We start from the raw sequence: 17,446 nt of genomic DNA on the forward strand, positions 1-17,446 counted from the left end.
AGTTGGTTTTTCTGTTATAGCTCAGTATTTAGTTCAGTCTGTTTTTCAGGAGAGTAACAGACCTGGCACATAGCCTATTGTCTGAATGTCAAACTGAATGTTATGACATTCATCCTTGACAGCAGATACTGAATTATAGGCAGGTTGGTTTTTCTGCTACAGTTCAGTATTTAGTTCAGTCTGTTTTTCAGGAGAATAACAGACCTGGCACATAGCCTATTGTCTGTTTTCCAAGGTCGTAGTGTATACCGACCACTCGGCGATTAAATATTTTCTCACCAAACCGGACTCTAAGCAAAGGCTCATCCGTTGGATCCTCTTGTTGCAAGAATTTGATGTTGAAATCAAAGACAAGAAAGGATCGGAAAATTTGGTGGCAGATCATTTATCTCGCTTAGTTAATGTGGAGGTTACCGCTTCCGAGAAGGAGATCCGGGAAGAGTTTCCTGATGAAAAACTTTTCAAAGTTCAAGTTATGCCGTGGTTTGCGGACTTCGCAAACCATAAGGCTAGTGGTTTGGTGCCTCCCGACCTAACTTCGAACCAAAAAAGGAAATTTCTCTCGGATGCTAAGTACTACGTATGGGATGACCCATACTTGTTTAAATTGGGTGGTGATAACCTTTTGAGGAGGTGTGTTACTGGCGATGAAGCGCAAAGCATTCTTTGGCATTGTCATAACTCGCCTTACGGCGGACACTACAATGGGGTAAGAACAGCCACTAAAGTCCTTCAGTCGGGATTTTATTGGCCTACTATTTTCAAAGACGCAAATGCCCATGCGCAAAGTTGTGATAGTTGCCAAAGAAGTGGTGGGATTGGTAAGAGAGACGAGATGCCTCTCCAAAACATCCAAGAGGTTGAAGTATTCAATTGTTGGGTATCGACTTTGTTGGACCATTCCCACCCTCATATGGTAATGAATATATGCTTGTGGCGGTTGACTACGTTTCTAAGTGGGTTGAGGCGATTGCCTCACCTCGGGCGGATGCTAAAACGGTAATAATTTTTTTGAAGAAAAACATCTTTTCCTGTTTCGGAACCCCCCGAGTGTTGATTAGTGACGGAGGGTCGCACTTTTGTAATGTACCGTTAGAAAGCGTTTTGAAACATTACGGTGTATCACATAGAGTGGTGACTCCGTATCACCCACAAGCAAACGGTCAAGCCGAAGTCTCTAATCGTGAGATTAAGAGAATTCTTGAAAAAACCGTGTCAAATTCTAAAAAAGAGTGGTCACAAAAATTGGATGAAGCTTTATGGGCATACCGTATCGCTTTTAAAGCTCCAATTGGGCTATCTCCTTTTCAATTGGTGTTTGGTAAAACTTGCCATTTGTCGGTCGAATTGGAGCACAAAGCTTTGTGGACTCTGAAATTATTGAACTTTGATAAGGATTTGGCCGGTGAAAAAAGAAAAGTGCAATTGTTTGAGTTGGAAGAAATGCGCAATGCCGCATATCACTCGAGTTGGTTGTACAAAGAAAAGGTGAAAAAGTATCATGACAAAAAGCTTAGGAAGAAGGAATTTGTGCCCGGACAGTTGGTCCTTTTGTTCAATTCTAGGTTGAAGCTATTCCCCGGAAAATTGAAATCTAAATGGTCCGGGCCATTTCGTGTCAAAGAAGTCAAAGAGTATGGAGCTGTTGTCATTGAGGACTTGGAGAAGAAAGAGAGTTGGACGGTTAATGGCCAACGTTTGAAGGTTTATCTTGGCGGTCTTGTGGATCGCGAAAGCTGTGCAATCTGCTTGGATGCTCCTCTGTGAGCATCTCAAACCGTCGAGTTTATCCGACGTTAAACAAGCGCTTGTTGGGAGGCACCCCAACATTGTAAGTATTTACAGCTTTCTGTTGTGTGGTATTGGTGTTCAAATTGATGGAACCTTGCTGAAATGTGCTTTGCATGTTGTTTTGAAAAAACAAAATCCTGTCATGATCGCTAGCTGCTCGCTAGGCGAAGACAATAGCGAGCTGATTCGCTAGTTGCTCGCTAGGCGAAGACAGTAGCGAGCGTGGCAGAAACCCATTTAATTTTCAGAAGGCCACTCATTTGGGCCCAAAACCATTTTAAATTGTTTTAGTCTGAACCTCACGAACTCACTCTCACTCTCACACTTTTCACTTCCATCTCACACAAACCCAAACTGTTGCATTGCAAACCCTAACCGTTGCATTTCAAAATCAATCAACCTCTTCAATCAGGTTTGTTCTGTCTTTATTCCTTTATGCTTTCAATGTTGTAAATTCTGAAGAATGAATCATTAGGGTTGAATTTGGGAGATTGGTTTTTTAGGTTTGCATGTATGTTTAGAACGATTCCTAGCATGTTAAATTACTTTGTTTCTGAAATTTGGGAGATTGGGTATCATTAGGCTTTGGGTTTTGTGAAATTGGAGTGTTAACAGTGGAGAACTCAGAATCCCGTAACATTCGCTAGCATCCTCGCTAGGCGAATCTGTGGCGAGCATTCGCTACCACTTCGCTAAGCGAACCCGTAGCGAATCTTCGTTGGGTCCTCGCTAAGCGAAGCAGTAGCGACCATGACAGTATTTGGTTTTTCTGCTTTGCTCTCTAATCTGTTTTGTGGTTGTGTGCTGTTTCTTTTCTATGATTTTACAGATGGCATCCAGGTCAAGTGCTTCGAAAAAGAGAAAGGTCGGGAGCACTTCCCGCACTGTGCCAATTCAATTTGACACCGACAAATTCATCGGGGCAAAGCAAGCCGCACGTTATGTGGCGTTGGAAAAAAGAAAATTCTTGCCAGAGAAGAGGTTTATGATCAACCCTGAAGGCGATTATCGGACATTTGCTGGGTTGATACATAGCAAGAAATGGGACAGGTTGATCACTCGACTCGAAAGCTATGACATTGAGATAGTGCGCGAGTTCTATGCGAACGCGCTGCCGAATGACGACGAGCCTTTCACTTGGACTACAAGAGTGTCAGGCCGTCAGGTCGCTTTTGATCGGGATGCTATTAACCGAGTGCTGGGTGAACCGCTCCATCTGGGAGCTAATGAGAGGGATGCATACCACAGAGATCTGAGGCTCCACAGGGACACTGATGCTATTTCTGCTGCCCTGTTGTTTGAGGGAAAGTCAGTTGAGGTGAACCCATTTGAGGTTCTTGTGAGGTACCATAGGGAGGATATGATTCCCTTGGCTCAGCTGATCTTGATGTTGGTTCTGACCAACATTAAGCCCAAGTCACACACGTCGACCGTGCCGATCCTAGTGGCACACTTGGTCCACTGTATTCTAACCAATGTACAGATTGATGTGGCGCGAATCATTGCGATTGAGATGAAGTCTGTGGTTGAGAGCGGGCTGAAGTCGGGGGCACGAGTTAACTGCCCCCTTGCTTTCCCTTATTTCATAATGGCTTTGTGCCAACAGTCGAGGGTGAAGCTTCCCTCCCGCAGTCAGGTAAGGATTCCGTCCGCAATCGATGATCGATATGTGGCCAAGTACTGCAAGCCGAAGAACTTCTGAGGTAGTACAACTGCTGATGATACCAGGGCTTTTGATGGTCCTGGTGTTTTTGCTCAAGGGTTTGATCCTTTCTAGCAAGCTGTCTGCAACTACAATTGGGATTGGATGGCGGCGACTCAGCGCGCCATGATTGATATTCATGACTCTATGCAGTTATTACAATTGTAGGTACGTGACCCTTCTGGAGAGCATCCTATGATAACGTGTGAGCAGTTCCTGCAACATGCTAGCTGGCCTGTGGACAGGCCTGTTTTCGGAGAGGGGGCGGGTGCTGGTCCTTCTGGTGCTTCTGGTGGCGCTGATGATGATGATGATGATGATGGTGATGATGAGGATGGTTCCGGTTCTGAGGCCGGTAGTGAAGAGAGTTCTGAGTCCTATGAGGACTAAGTTTTATTTTTCATGTTATGTTTTATTTTATTGTATTTTTAGATATGTAGTATTTTGGTTTTGGTTATGTACTTTTTGGGGTGTTTTGTCCCCCACGCACATTTTTAACATTTTGAAGTGATGATTGTGTTTATGTTTTAAATTATTGTGTTTGGTTTGAATTTCTTTTGTTTAATAAATTTTTGGTTGTTGAGGGTCAAACCTTCTAGATTGGTTGCTCCTCAAGGAAGTATCCAATGAAGGTGCAATCGAGCTTGGATGGCAATGATAAAAATAAACAAGCGAATAATGCTAAGGTACATGGTTACCTCCGGTTAGAATTTTAGAATGCATTAAGTACTTTACTCTTTTCGTAATTGAATATTGTTCTTTTTGCAACATAATTGAATGAATGATTCACCTAGGACTTAGAACCACAAATTGTGAGGAAACCTCCATTGTACACTAAAATGCTGGATTCTAATAAACTGTGTTGATTCATTTGATTCATGCTTTGTCTTTTATTATTGTGAATTTGTGAAAGCAATTAGAAATGATCAAGGCGCTTGTTTTCTTACGAGCACAACCAGTTCCAAATACAACTTACCCGTGAGCAGAGAGTATTCGTGAACCCCTTTGAGCTTAAACAGTTGAATCTCAGCTTGAAATAAGGCGAGATGTCAAAATCTTTTTTCTTGAAACCCTGAAATTTTTGATAATTGTTCTTTTGTCGTAAAAAGTCAAGAGCATTCACTTGGGGCGAGTAAAAGATAAGTTGGGGAGAACGAAAATGAGAATCGGTAGGTGCCACAACTCTTGAATAACCGAGCAAGCATTGAAAAATAAATAAATTAGAAAAGAGAAACATCTGTTTTGTGAATACGATGTGAAAATAAAAAAAATAGAGAAAATGAAAATGAATGCTTGCTTGGAAGAAAAATAGTGAAAAACAAAATTGAGTTGTGAAATAAGAGTTGTGAAGGTTTCAAATGAGAAACAAGTGGAACGAAGTTGAGATGTGTGAATAGCTTGTACAGTGAATGTCTCTTTTGCATCGGCAAGTTCGTTTTCAATGGCCTTAGATATGACCCTTGTTTGTAAACCTGACCAAGCTACAACCGGAAAAGACCATAGTGATCTTCGTGCTTCCGCATTTTCATTTATAATTGTTAGATATTGTATGAATTGAATTGACTTTTGCATTGTTTGTTGGAGAGTGAGATTGTCCCCGCGGTTGCAAACGCGTAATTTCTTCAATCCTTATTCGAAGAGGAGAGATAGGGCGATTCATTCAGGATAACATTGTTGTGGATTGATACATGTTTTGCATTGCTATAAGGCTTTAGTTCTTGTGTATTGTGTTATTCTAACCATTGGGAACTTGTGTCTGGTTGATTCTCTTTGTTTGAGCCATTTTATCCGATTTCGGAGAAATCTTTTTCTTTAAGCAAATCCTCTTGTCCTTCAAGAGGCATACTTTGCTTGAGGGCAAACAAGAATCTAGTTGGGGAGAGTTGTTAGATGCCCAAGTTTGCTTATTTGAGCTATCAAATATGGGCATCTTTCACTCCTTTTTGTCGAAAAAGTGTTCAAAACCGCCCTTGCTTTTGTTGATTTGCAATACTATGTGAAATGATCTTGGTACCTTTAATTTGTGTGTCATTATGCAGGAATTAGGCATGAAAGAGTAGAAAACGAAGGCACACGAAAGATGGCAAAGGAACCAAGAAAGAAAGCAAACATCAGCAAGCTCGCTAGGCGAGTGAGGTAGCGAAGTGCTCGCTAGGCGAGCACTCAGCGAGATGCCAGCGAACACTCCCAGACTTGGACAGAACCAAAAATATCCAGTACTCGCTAGGTGAGCATCCAGCGAGCAATTCCAGTAGCAAAACCATCAAGACTCGCTGGAGCGAGGGAAGCAGCTAAGTATTCGCTAGGTGAGCGTCTAGCGAACAGGTAGCGAGCAATTCCAGTAGCAAAATCATCAAGGCTCGCTGGAGCGAATGAGAGAAGCGAGGGCTTCACCTAGCGAAGGATTGTTCGCCTAGCGAACATATGCAACTTTTCTGGGATGTTTCCTCTGGACGCAGGCTACTCTGGTGGCTTATTTTGGGGCTCGCTAGGCGAACCATTTTGCTCGCCTAGCGAGCATGACAGCTCAGTAACCAGTACTATAAGTAGCATGGGCTACTTTTTGGAACAGCATCTTTTATCTTTTCATCTTCATTTTTCTTGGGATCATCTTTTTACTTGTTTTTGTGCCCTAGAAACCATATTTCTCATTTCTCTTCTTCTCTTAATAATATTTCACAAAAAGAAGGTGGATTCCCATCCAATCTCGATTCTTCGACTTGGATGTTGATCAACCTTCGATCGAAACTTGTTGACCAAGCTACCATGAAAATGAGTAGCTAAGTCCTTCATTTTGTTAAGGTTAGATGTAGATGATCATAAGCTTTGTATGTATATGGGATGATCTTCATTTGTAAACTCTTTGATGATGAATGTATGGTTAAAACCTTGTTTTATTGATAACTCTTTGTGTTGGTTTATGATTGAAAGGTGTTTTCCAACTCTTGACCTAGGTTTTCATCCATCCTTGTTCTTTAGCCAAAGATAGTATTGAATGAGTTTGTTCACTAAAAAGTTGAACCTAAAAGTTGTCATTTTGATAGATTGTGTGAGAGATCAACAATGGATCAAAATGGGAAAAACCACAATGTGTGTTAGAAATAAACACATTGGGAGGACTTTGTGAATGTGTTTATCATCTAATGGAGTTTATGAGTTTTGTTGATCGAACATATGCATGCAAAGTGATCGTCGAACCCTAACTTTGACAATCTTTCTCAAATCGTAAAACCAAAACTTTTACCGCAATTTCTTACTTTTTATGAAAGCTACCGTAACCGAAAACTAAAACCCCCCTTGTTACTATAAGTTCAGAACTTAACAACTGTTGAACGGCGGCAATATCACATAATCCCTATGGAGACGATAACAAATCTCGATACTCTATCCCTCATACCATCAGTTAAATTCTGTTTTTCCTCTCCAAGCTTTCTTTGCCTGACAAACAACACTGGCCGTGTTGTTGCACACGGGTGCCCGTGTTGACTTGCTATATCTTCATATTTTTGTCTTTTTGTGCATCCACAACTCCACTATTAGTTCTTCTAAACCTGTGCAACGACATGTAACAACAACACTACCAAATTGAAGCATAATAGAGACCTTTTTGACATAAACATGTAATAAAATGAAATGCAATAACAAACTAACAAAACATGATAAATGACTATGAAACAACTATAAACAAACATAAATCTTACCAAAGTGATGAAAATATGTCGGATTAACGGTGGGAATTCAATGGAAATGGTGACCGATCATTCACAAAGCTCTCAATCATCATATATGCCTCCCAAGTATCTCAATTTGTCAATTTGATCAAGATAAACCAAAGGGCTTGGGGATTGTTTCCCAAGGAAACCCTAATTCAACTGTGTGTTGACGGTGCCTTGCTCATGAAGCAGCCTCAACCCATGATCAGATACAATCAAGGGAAGTTCTTTCATTCATCATTTTATGCATATATGAGCTCATGTGAGTGTCCTCGATCATTAATTCATCAAGATTTGAAGTTTGGCTTTTAGAAGTTGATCAGTCAAATCATCTGACTATTTTGAAATCCACTGAGACCTAACTTTTGATGTGTTTGTCAAATGAAGATGACCCCAAGAGAAAAAATGTTCTTGGGAACCATATGAACATCGTTCATGTTAATCAAAAATCCATTTTAAACTTGTAAGGTAATCATTCATTTCAAAACATTATAGGTCATTTTGATTGAAACCCTAATTTTAGGTCAACTTCCCAAGGACCTAACTCCTTCATTTTTTATGATTTTGAGGTGGGACCAAATTAATTGAAAATTTTACGATGTCTACTTCAATTGTTATGTTGGACAAAATTTCATAATCCTAAAAGAAACACATGTGGTAATACAAAACATTATAGGTCACTTTGGGCCAAAGTCATTGAAATGTGAAAAAGTCCAACTTCAAGTGCCCATAACTATCTCATCAAAAATCCAAATGATGCAAACTATAAGTACAAATTTATTTTCTTGAAAATATCTACAACTTTGATGTTGAAGGTTTTGTCATTTGAGGCTTGCATCATCGAAACATAAGGGCCTGAAGTTGGTCCACTTTGGCAAAATTTCCATATACATGTTTTGTACATTGAACATCATGGCCTGTTTTCAATAATTTCCAAACTCCAAATGAACTTTTGATCAACATAACATTTGTTCCTTATGTCAAGACCTTTCCAACCATTACTCACATGCCCATGTTTCAATTTTGCAAATGGCATTTTCGAAGATTTGAAGTTTTATGATCATTTATGGAAACCATGTTAAATCTGTGCACAAGCTAATACATTGCAGTCTGCACGTCCAAATCATCTCACACTCATCTTAGCTTGCATTTGTAATGGATTTTGGGCCTCACATGCGCCTGTACAGGCCCATGCATGGAGGACCCAATTCTCATGCACACACAAGTATTTCCTTGCTTGCATCAGCCTTGGCTATAAATAGAATGCTTCATTCACTTCAAATCTCAACCTAAAGGCGCCTGAAGCTCTACACAACTAAATCCCCAACCCTCCATTAAAGGAATTATGATTTTTCTCTTCACTTTTCAAGCTCAAATTTCAACTTCATTGGTTGATCTCTGACTTATAATTCCTTAGCCTTGCTTCCTTGTTACCTCAAGATCAAGGTGCATTGAAGATTTGGATTGGATCAAGCACTGAAAAGCTGCACTTCAAAGGTTGATTCTCCAACTGTTTTCCTTCGAATCTCCTTGGATATTGATCATTTTTTGTATTGGTTAGTACCTTTGAAGTCCTCATGTGAGAGGCATTTGATTTGTGTTTTTAATTTTATGAATTGAGCAAGTTCAGATTGAACACCTCATTTTTCTATCTCATATTTCTCCTTCTATGAGAGTCTTGAGTAGAAATTAAGGTTATAGGGGTGATGTACATCACCCCAGCTTTCGAGTGATATATGGATCGTGAGTTTTGGTTGAGGTTGTGAAACCTGCAAATCTGGCCGGAAACAGTGAGGTTCACCGGAGAAGACGGTGGTTTCCACCACCGTCCCCACGTGGATGACTTTCAACCCTTGGATCTGGCTCTTTGGATCTAATCTTAACCATGCATTGTTTTGACTTTTTTAAATACCATATGTGATGTTGTTGACTGGAGTGTACCATGCGCGCACGCTTCCTGGCTGTTTGATGCGCCATGTCAATTAATGAGCCATGATCTGACGCCTCAGGATTTTTGTTATTTTTAATTTCTGTTTTAATTTTCTTTTATTCCATTTTCGTTTAAAAATTCATAACTTCTTTATTTGGAATCACAAAAATATGGGACCAATTGCAAAAAAAATCTCTTAAATTCTAGTTTCTAAAAATGATTTTTAATTATTTTTGTGATTTCATTTAATATTTTTTGTGAATTATTTCATTTCTGATTGTTTTTAATTCATTTAAAATACTTTTCAATATTCAAAAATGCGAAAAATATTTTCTTAACATCTTTGGATGATGATGAATCTATGAAAAATATTCTCATCAATTTCTTATTTGATTTGAGATTTATTTGAGATTTTAGTTCAATTATGTTATTTTTCTTCATTTTTAATTGTTTAAAATTAGTTTTTGTATTCAAAAAATGATGAAAATTTTTGTCAAACCTTGTTTGACCATGTTAGACTTATGATGATCCAATTGGACTTTTCCAAGTTGATTTGAATTGGATTTAAAGTTTGACCTTTATTTGTCCATTTAATTTCAAGTATTATTTTAATTCCAAAAAAATACCAAAAATATTTTTGTTGTTTCTTGACTTCTAAGCTTCATCTCACTTATGTTTACCATTGATTGATGTTGATTCTATTCATGTTTTATCAATGTGTGTTGGTTATGTTATTTGAATTTCAATTATGTACATTCCATTTCCATCTTCTTCTTCTTCTTTTTTCCTTTTTGACCAATGAGTTAATGATTGGTGGTTAGCCTTGACATTTGATAGGCTTAACCTTCTTTGATCCAAATCAAATTCATCTTGATCAAAGATCAATTGAATAGCTTTGCATTAGAGATAGGTTGCTTCTTGGTCAAGCAAAAAACCTAAATTCATACAAGGTCATTCTTCTTTTCGTTTGGCATGGCAAGTTGTAGAAGCTTGGCTTACTAGTCATGATCTCTAACTTGTGTTCATTTGCCTATAGTTTTATTGACCGGCCTCAGATAGGTGTGACTACTACATTAGTCCACTTACGATTACTTAACATAGCGCTAAATTTCCTTATGGCACACTAACACTAACTACTAATTACTAACTTCTAATTCAAGCATTTAATTCTTGTAATTTACTTTAATGCAATTTAGATTCTTGCTCATTAATTCATTTGTCTTTGCCCTTTGCTCACTTGAGCTCATGTTTATGTTTATGCAATTTTCCTTTTGCTCACTTGAGCATATTATTGTGTATATACTATTGCCTTGTGCTTGTTTTGTTTTGTTTGTGTGAACCCAATGCAAGTGGAGAAAGGACTTAGAATTAGGACCTTAACTATGCTAAATGGAGTTTGAAGAGCAACTAGGCCTCATGCCTTTAGAATGCTAAATATGTTGAAGAGCAACTAGGCCTCATGCCTTTAGAATGCTTAATCTTCAAGATGAATTGAAAGGACCCCTAATTCTAAACTCACTCTTGTCCATTCTTTTTATTGCATTATGGAACTTTTTGATTTGTATGTTTTTGTGATAGGGATCCCAAACTTGAGCTATTTAGAAGGACCATTGTCATGAGCATCCAAAATGAGAGAGACAAATCCAATTGGAAGATTCCTAGGAGCTTGATTGAATATTTGCTTGATTGCTTGAATTAATTGCTTATTGCTTGCTAAGTCCAAAGGAAAGGAGCAACTTGGATCATCTTTATGATCTCAAGAAGGGAACTCCAAGTGGTTTTACTTCTCTCCCTCATCTTTTCATGTTTAGGACCTATCCCTTCTCTTCCTCTCTCCACTCTAACCCAAGCCAAACTTTTTGTGCAAACATTAACATTGATTTTCAAAAATTAGAAACCTAGGCACTATGCCTTTTATTTTTTCAAACTCTTTTTCATAACACTTATTTTGAATTGAATCTTAAGTCAACTTTGACCTTATTTTGTGAATACTTTTCATTTGTAAATACAACTCACTCAAACTGTTTTTATGGTTCCAATGACCATTTGTGTTAAAGCTTTTCATAAACATTAGATATTAGGTTTGAGTTATCATAGAGGTTGATATAATACTCACCTATATCCTTAGTGATGGATTATAAGTCTCCCATGCTTATTATAGGGCTAACCCCTCACTAGCATGTTGAAGCTCTCCTCACATGGTGTATTTGTGGTTTTTAGGTTGAGTTTTCTCCCTTTGATAACAAAAGACCTTAAGGTTTTTGACCAATCAATTCACCAACTTTTTTTTTGAAATTTTTACCCCGAACTACGAGGTTTTGATCCTATCTTTTTAAGATGGTACGTAGGCAATGGGTTTATCCATTCAAACACAAAATTGTAAATTTGTATATTCTCTTCTCATATCCCCAATCATGTTTGCACAAATATTTTCACAAATACCAACCTACCTTACAACATTTGTAAAAAGGGCTCCCTTAGAGTACTAAGGATGTTTTGGGGGCTTAAAACCTTCCCATTGCATAACCAACCCCCTTACCCAGATCTCTGACATTTTTATTAGTTTTTGATTTGATAAAACTTCTCGGTTTTTGTTCGTTTTCTAACCTTTCCTTTGGATAAATAGAAGTGCGGTGGCGACTCTCAAATTGTATGATTTACTTTTTATTTAGTCAATAAATCTAAAGGTAACGAATACCCCGCTACAGAAAAATGGCGACTCTGCTGGGGATAATTTGCCTAGTGGGTTTTGCCTACTTTTTACCTTTGTTGTATTGTATGTTTATATTTATTTGTGGCATATTTTTGTGCAAATTTGGGATGACTGTATTGTTTGTAATGTATGAATTGCTTGATATATTCAATTGTTTGTGTGCTTGGTGGTCTCTTGTGAGATGAGTTCTATACCCGAACTCGAGTGCACTTATGATAGGAGAATGGCATAGTCTTGTTGACTTGTGTGGAGTTATTCCTTAGCAAGTTGACTTGCAAGACCATTCACTTGGTGGAGGTTATGTTGGGATCAATAATGTCACACGAGTAGTCGTGGTTAGGCATTACTCTTTCCAATATATGCCTTAGAAGCCAAGGACCTTAGATTACCTAGCCCATCTTGACCTATTTTAGGACGTAGTGCGAAGGTCGTTCAAGTGTAAGATTTGATACGATTGTTACGCGATACTACACTCATAAGAGTCTCTCTTGAGAATATTTTTGGAATACGAGTAGTCGTTTATTTGATAATATCTGAAAGATGGGATGATGACTATGGGAACCTCTTGTAGAACATGATCGTCAGGTTTAACCATAGTACACTCCCTTTGGGTGGTTCTTAACCGAGACTCCATGCTCGTGACTTACAACAAATCCTTGATTCGCGGTTGATTCGTTCTCGTATATCCTTAATATCAATGGAACTTGGGTGTTGATAAAGTGTAAACCCTAATCCACCAAAATGGATGATTGATATTAAGGATAACTTGATCCATCCCGTGACCTTTGTGTGGTGTGTCTTGCTTGATCCTTAAGTGTGATTGTTGCATCCATGCATTCATGCATTCATACACATCCATATCATCAACAATGAGAAAAGTTTCAAGGAACTTAAGAGGTCTATTTGCAAATTTTCAGACATGGATAAGCAAAGAAGGAATACGAAGAAGTACAGTTTCAGACAACCCGACTTGAAAGAGTTAAGGAGTTTGACATCCTATGTATTAGATCCCTTGGAGTTCAAAGCTCGCCATGGGAAGCTTCTGTCTATTCTTGCTACTCAGGTGGACGAAGGTCCGATGAGTGTGTTGGTGCAGTTCTATGATCCCTTGTACTGTTGCTTCACTTTTCCGGATTTCCAGCTTTTGCCTATGCTTAAGGAGTATGCCTATCTTGTGGGTATACCTATTCTAGATCAGTTGTCGTTCAGTGGCTTGGAGAGAGTTCCTTCTTCCCAAGAGATTGCTGATCTGTTGCATATAGATGAATCTGTTATTGGTGCTCATATGACTACCAAAGGTGGAATTCAAGGTCTCCCATCTGATTTCCTGATTGCTCAAGCTACTTATTTTGGGAAGACCATGAGTGAGGACGCCTTTGAGGCCATATTTGTACTTCTCATCTATGGGCTAGTGTTTTTTCCCCAACATCGACAACTTTGTGGATGTGAACGCTATTAGGATTTTCTCTACTCTTAATCTCGTTCCTACTCTGTTGGGTGACACTTATTTCTCTTTGCATATGAGGAATGCAAAGGGTGGCGGTACCATTGTGTGTTGTTTGCCTCTATTGTACAAGTGGTTTATTTCGCACTTGCCACAGACACTCGCCTTCAAGGAGAACAAAGGATGTCTACGGTGGTCCACGAGACTTATGTCTCTCACTAATGATGATATCTTTTGGTATAACCGTGTATATGATGGTGTGCAGATTATTGACTCTTGTGGTGAATTCTCCAATGTTCCTCTTCTTGGTACATGTGGTGGGATTAACTACAACCATGTGTTAGCACGTCGTCAGCTTGGGTTCCCCTTAAAGGATAAACCTAATAACATTTTGTTAGAAGGTGTGTTCTTTCAAGAGGGTAAAGATCCCGAAAACTTGAAGGGCAGGATGGTCCGCGCTTGGCGCAAGATTCATAGGAAGGGAAGGAAAGAGCTTAGTCCGAAGAATTGTATTGCTTTGGAACCCTACACCTCATGGGTGAGGAGGAGAGCTTCTGAGTACCGCATGTCCTATAATTACCCGAGACCTACACCTATGGTTATGGTTGGGCCTTCAACCCTCCCTAACCAAGGAGTAAAGGAGTTGAGAGATGAAGACCGTTCGCGTGCTTGGGTCCGTGAGCGGGAGGAGCTACTTCAGCAACTTAGAGTAAGGATGCTTTGATAGAGTTTTTGGAGCATCGGGTTATCGACGTGCCTGATGATGTGGTGACTTCTCTTCTTCCTCAATCCTCTAGGTTTTTGAAGAGGAAGTATGATCGACTCGCCAAGGAGAAGGCGGATATGGAGGAAGCCTATGAGAGAGAGGTGAAGAGGCTTCGTGCAGCTTATGTTCCGGTCTCGAGAGCTTTGGACGATTGTTTCTAGGGTTCCATAGGATGTTTATTTTCCTTCTCTCTTGTATTGTATTTTGGTTACCAAGACTGTACTTCTTTGGTGTAAATTTTTTTTCCAGATATTATTGATATGATTATTCCATTATATGTCTAAATGATTAATATTTTCAAATATTTGCAAATAGATCTCTAAAAGTTCCTCTGATAAAAAATAAAATCATATGCACAAGCATTGCATGCATCATATGCATAAGCAGGTTTTGTTCAGGGCTTCTTGTTCAGTGGTCTAACTCTTTGTTCTTCATTTATTTTGAAGACAAGATGACGCACCGGTACTACACCAGAGCCAACTCATCAAAGCTAATGGATCACCTCGAGCAAGAGAACAGAGAACTCAAGGAGGAAGTGGCGAGATTGACTGCCCTGATGGAGTCATTCTTGGCCGCCCAAAGCCAGTCTTCTCCAACGCCTTCAACTCCTCCCCAGAGGATGATCATTTCAGAGGTTGCTTCCTCTACCGTGCCTGCTGCCAGTGCTCACTTTGCTCCGTCTGCTATGCCAGCCGGGTTTCCCTGGGGGATGCCCGCTAATTTTGTTCTAGAGGGTCTCGCCCCTACATTTGCTTCTCTGCCGGCATCTAGCCCGGTCCTTGCTGTGCCACCTCTAGTTGTGCATACTTTGCCGAGAGTTGATGACACCATTTATCACTTTAAGCCATTTGAGGGCCCAGATGTGTACGAGAAAATGGACGCTGTGAATGATCAATTCCTTGAGTTGCGCAAGGAACTTAAAACTCTTAGAGGGAAGGACCTCTTCAGCAAATCTGCTGCTGACCTGTGTCTCGTACCAAATGTCAAGATTCCTATCAAATTCAAAGTGCCTAACTTTGAAAAGTACAAAGGAAACACTTTCCTGCTCAGCCATCTTGTGATGTACGCACGCAAGATGTCGACTCAAACCGACAACGATCAACTCCTAATCCACTATTTCCAGGACAGCCTACCCGGTGCCGCATTGAGATGGTATATGGGTCTGGATAGTGCAAACATTCGCTCCTTCAACGACCTTGGCGAAGCCTTCTCCAAGCAGTACAAGTACAACATTGATATGGCTTCCGATAGGGACCAATTGAGGGCTATGTCCCAGAAGGAGAAAGAAACATTCAAGGAGTACGCACAAATTGTGCCCCCGCTCGAAGAGAAGGAAATGACGAAGATCTTTATCAAGACTTTAAGCTCTTTCTACTACGAGCGGATGATTGCTAGCGCTCCTTCTAACTTCTCCGAGATGGTGAACATGGGGATGCGACTAGAAGAATGAGTCAGGGAAGGGCGCCTGACCAGAGAAGAAGGCTCTTCTGCCAAACGTTATGGGGCGTTTGCCAAGAAGAAAGATGGAGAGGCACATGATGTGTCCTCCCATGTCAAACAAAGAAGACCCTCTGTGAAGAGGAAGGCTATGCGTCCCTCCAGTAACCAGCACCAGGTGGCTCATATAGCACCTGCATTTAGAGAAAATCAACATTATCAGCATCAGAACCATTAACAGCAACATCAGTAGTATCAGCAACAACAACATCGTCCGCAACTGCATGCCTACCAGCCTCGAAACAACAATCAAACCAGCACTAGCTATGATAGGAAGAGGGTCACTTTCGATCCTATTCCAATGGCTATATCCTTCACTGATTGAAAGGAAGCTGATCACTCCACGTGACCCATCTGCTGTACCGACTAACCCTCAGTGGTGGTATAAGCCCGAGCTTCACTGTGTTTATCATTCCGGCGCTCTCGGACATGATGTGGAGAACTATTACCCTCTCAAGACCAAGGTTCAAGACCTTGTTAGAAGCGGTATTTTGTTTTTCAAGGACGCAGGTCCTAATGTGAAGAAGAACCCATTGCCCGAGCATGGGAATCTGCTGTTAATATGGTTCAGGGTTTCCCTGGCAAGTACAAGGTCCGATATGTCAGCCATATCAGACAATCTTTGGTCGAGATGCATAGATTGTTATGTGGATACAGTCACTACGAGCATGACCATGACAGTTGTCGTGTGTGCACTGTCAATGAGAGAGGATGTCGTCAACTCAGGAAAGACATCCAAGAAATGCTAGATCAGGGTGTGATCGAGATACTTCAGAATCGTGATGAGGATGAAGTTAATGTTATATCCCCTGTATTTAGAATACTTGAGCCTGTTGTTGTCAGATATGATGGCAGCAAGCAGAAGGCTTCTCCTACTCTCGTTATTAAGCCAGCTGGCCCTGTTCCATACTCTTCCGACAAGGTTGTTCCCTATCGATATAATGCAGTTGCATTATAAGATGGGAAGGAGGTGCCTCTACCCTCCACTTCCGCGATAAGTATTTCTGATGTCAGTGGATTGACCTGCAGTGGTCGTGTTTTTTCTGCGCCGCCGAAACCCCAGGTTGACACCAGAAGAACTGATACTGCTGATAGTGATGCCCGTCCTGTGGGGAATTCTTCTTCTTCTCCGAATCCGGAACTTACTGTTGATAGACTTGCCGTGACTGCTAGAGCTCCTGTCCCTGTTGGCCAGAATGGCATATTGAAAGAGGACTGTGATGAGATGTTAAGGCTCATCAAGAGGAGCGAGTATAATGTTGTAGATCAGATGCTACAAATGCCTTCAAAGATATCTGTGTTGTCTTTGTTGATGAACTCCGAGCCACACCGCGAAGCTTTGCAGAGGGTGTTGGACGTGGCATACGTGGATCACGATGTCACAATAGAACAGTTTGATAGCATTGTTGCAAACATTACTGCTTGTAACAACTTGAGCTTCTGCGATGCTGATCTTCCCGAAGAGGGAAAAGACCATAATTTGGCTCTACACATTTCAATGAACTGGAAGGATGAGGCCCTGTCTAATGTGCTGGTAGACACAGGCTCATCGCTGAATGTGTTGCCAAAATCCACTTTGGCGAAACTTTCATACCAGGGGCCTCCCATGAGGCAAAATGGAGTGGTTGTTAAAGCTTTTGATGGATCCAGAAAGACTGTGATTGGCAAGGTTGAGCTCCCAATCAAGATAGGACCTAGTGATTTCCAGATCACTTTCCAGGTCATGGATATCCACCCATCATATAGTTGTTTGTTAGGCAGACCATGGATTCACGAGGCAGGCGCCGTGACATCCACCCTACACCAAAAGTTAAAGTTCGTGAAGAACAAGAAGTTGGTGGTGGTAGGGGGAGAGAAGGCTCTCTTGGTAAGCCATATGTCTTCCTTTTA

Source organism: Lathyrus oleraceus, chromosome 5 (genome assembly GCF_024323335.1).
Source record: "Lathyrus oleraceus cultivar Zhongwan6 chromosome 5, CAAS_Psat_ZW6_1.0, whole genome shotgun sequence".
NCBI classification, from domain to species: Eukaryota; Viridiplantae; Streptophyta; class Magnoliopsida; order Fabales; family Fabaceae; genus Lathyrus; species Lathyrus oleraceus.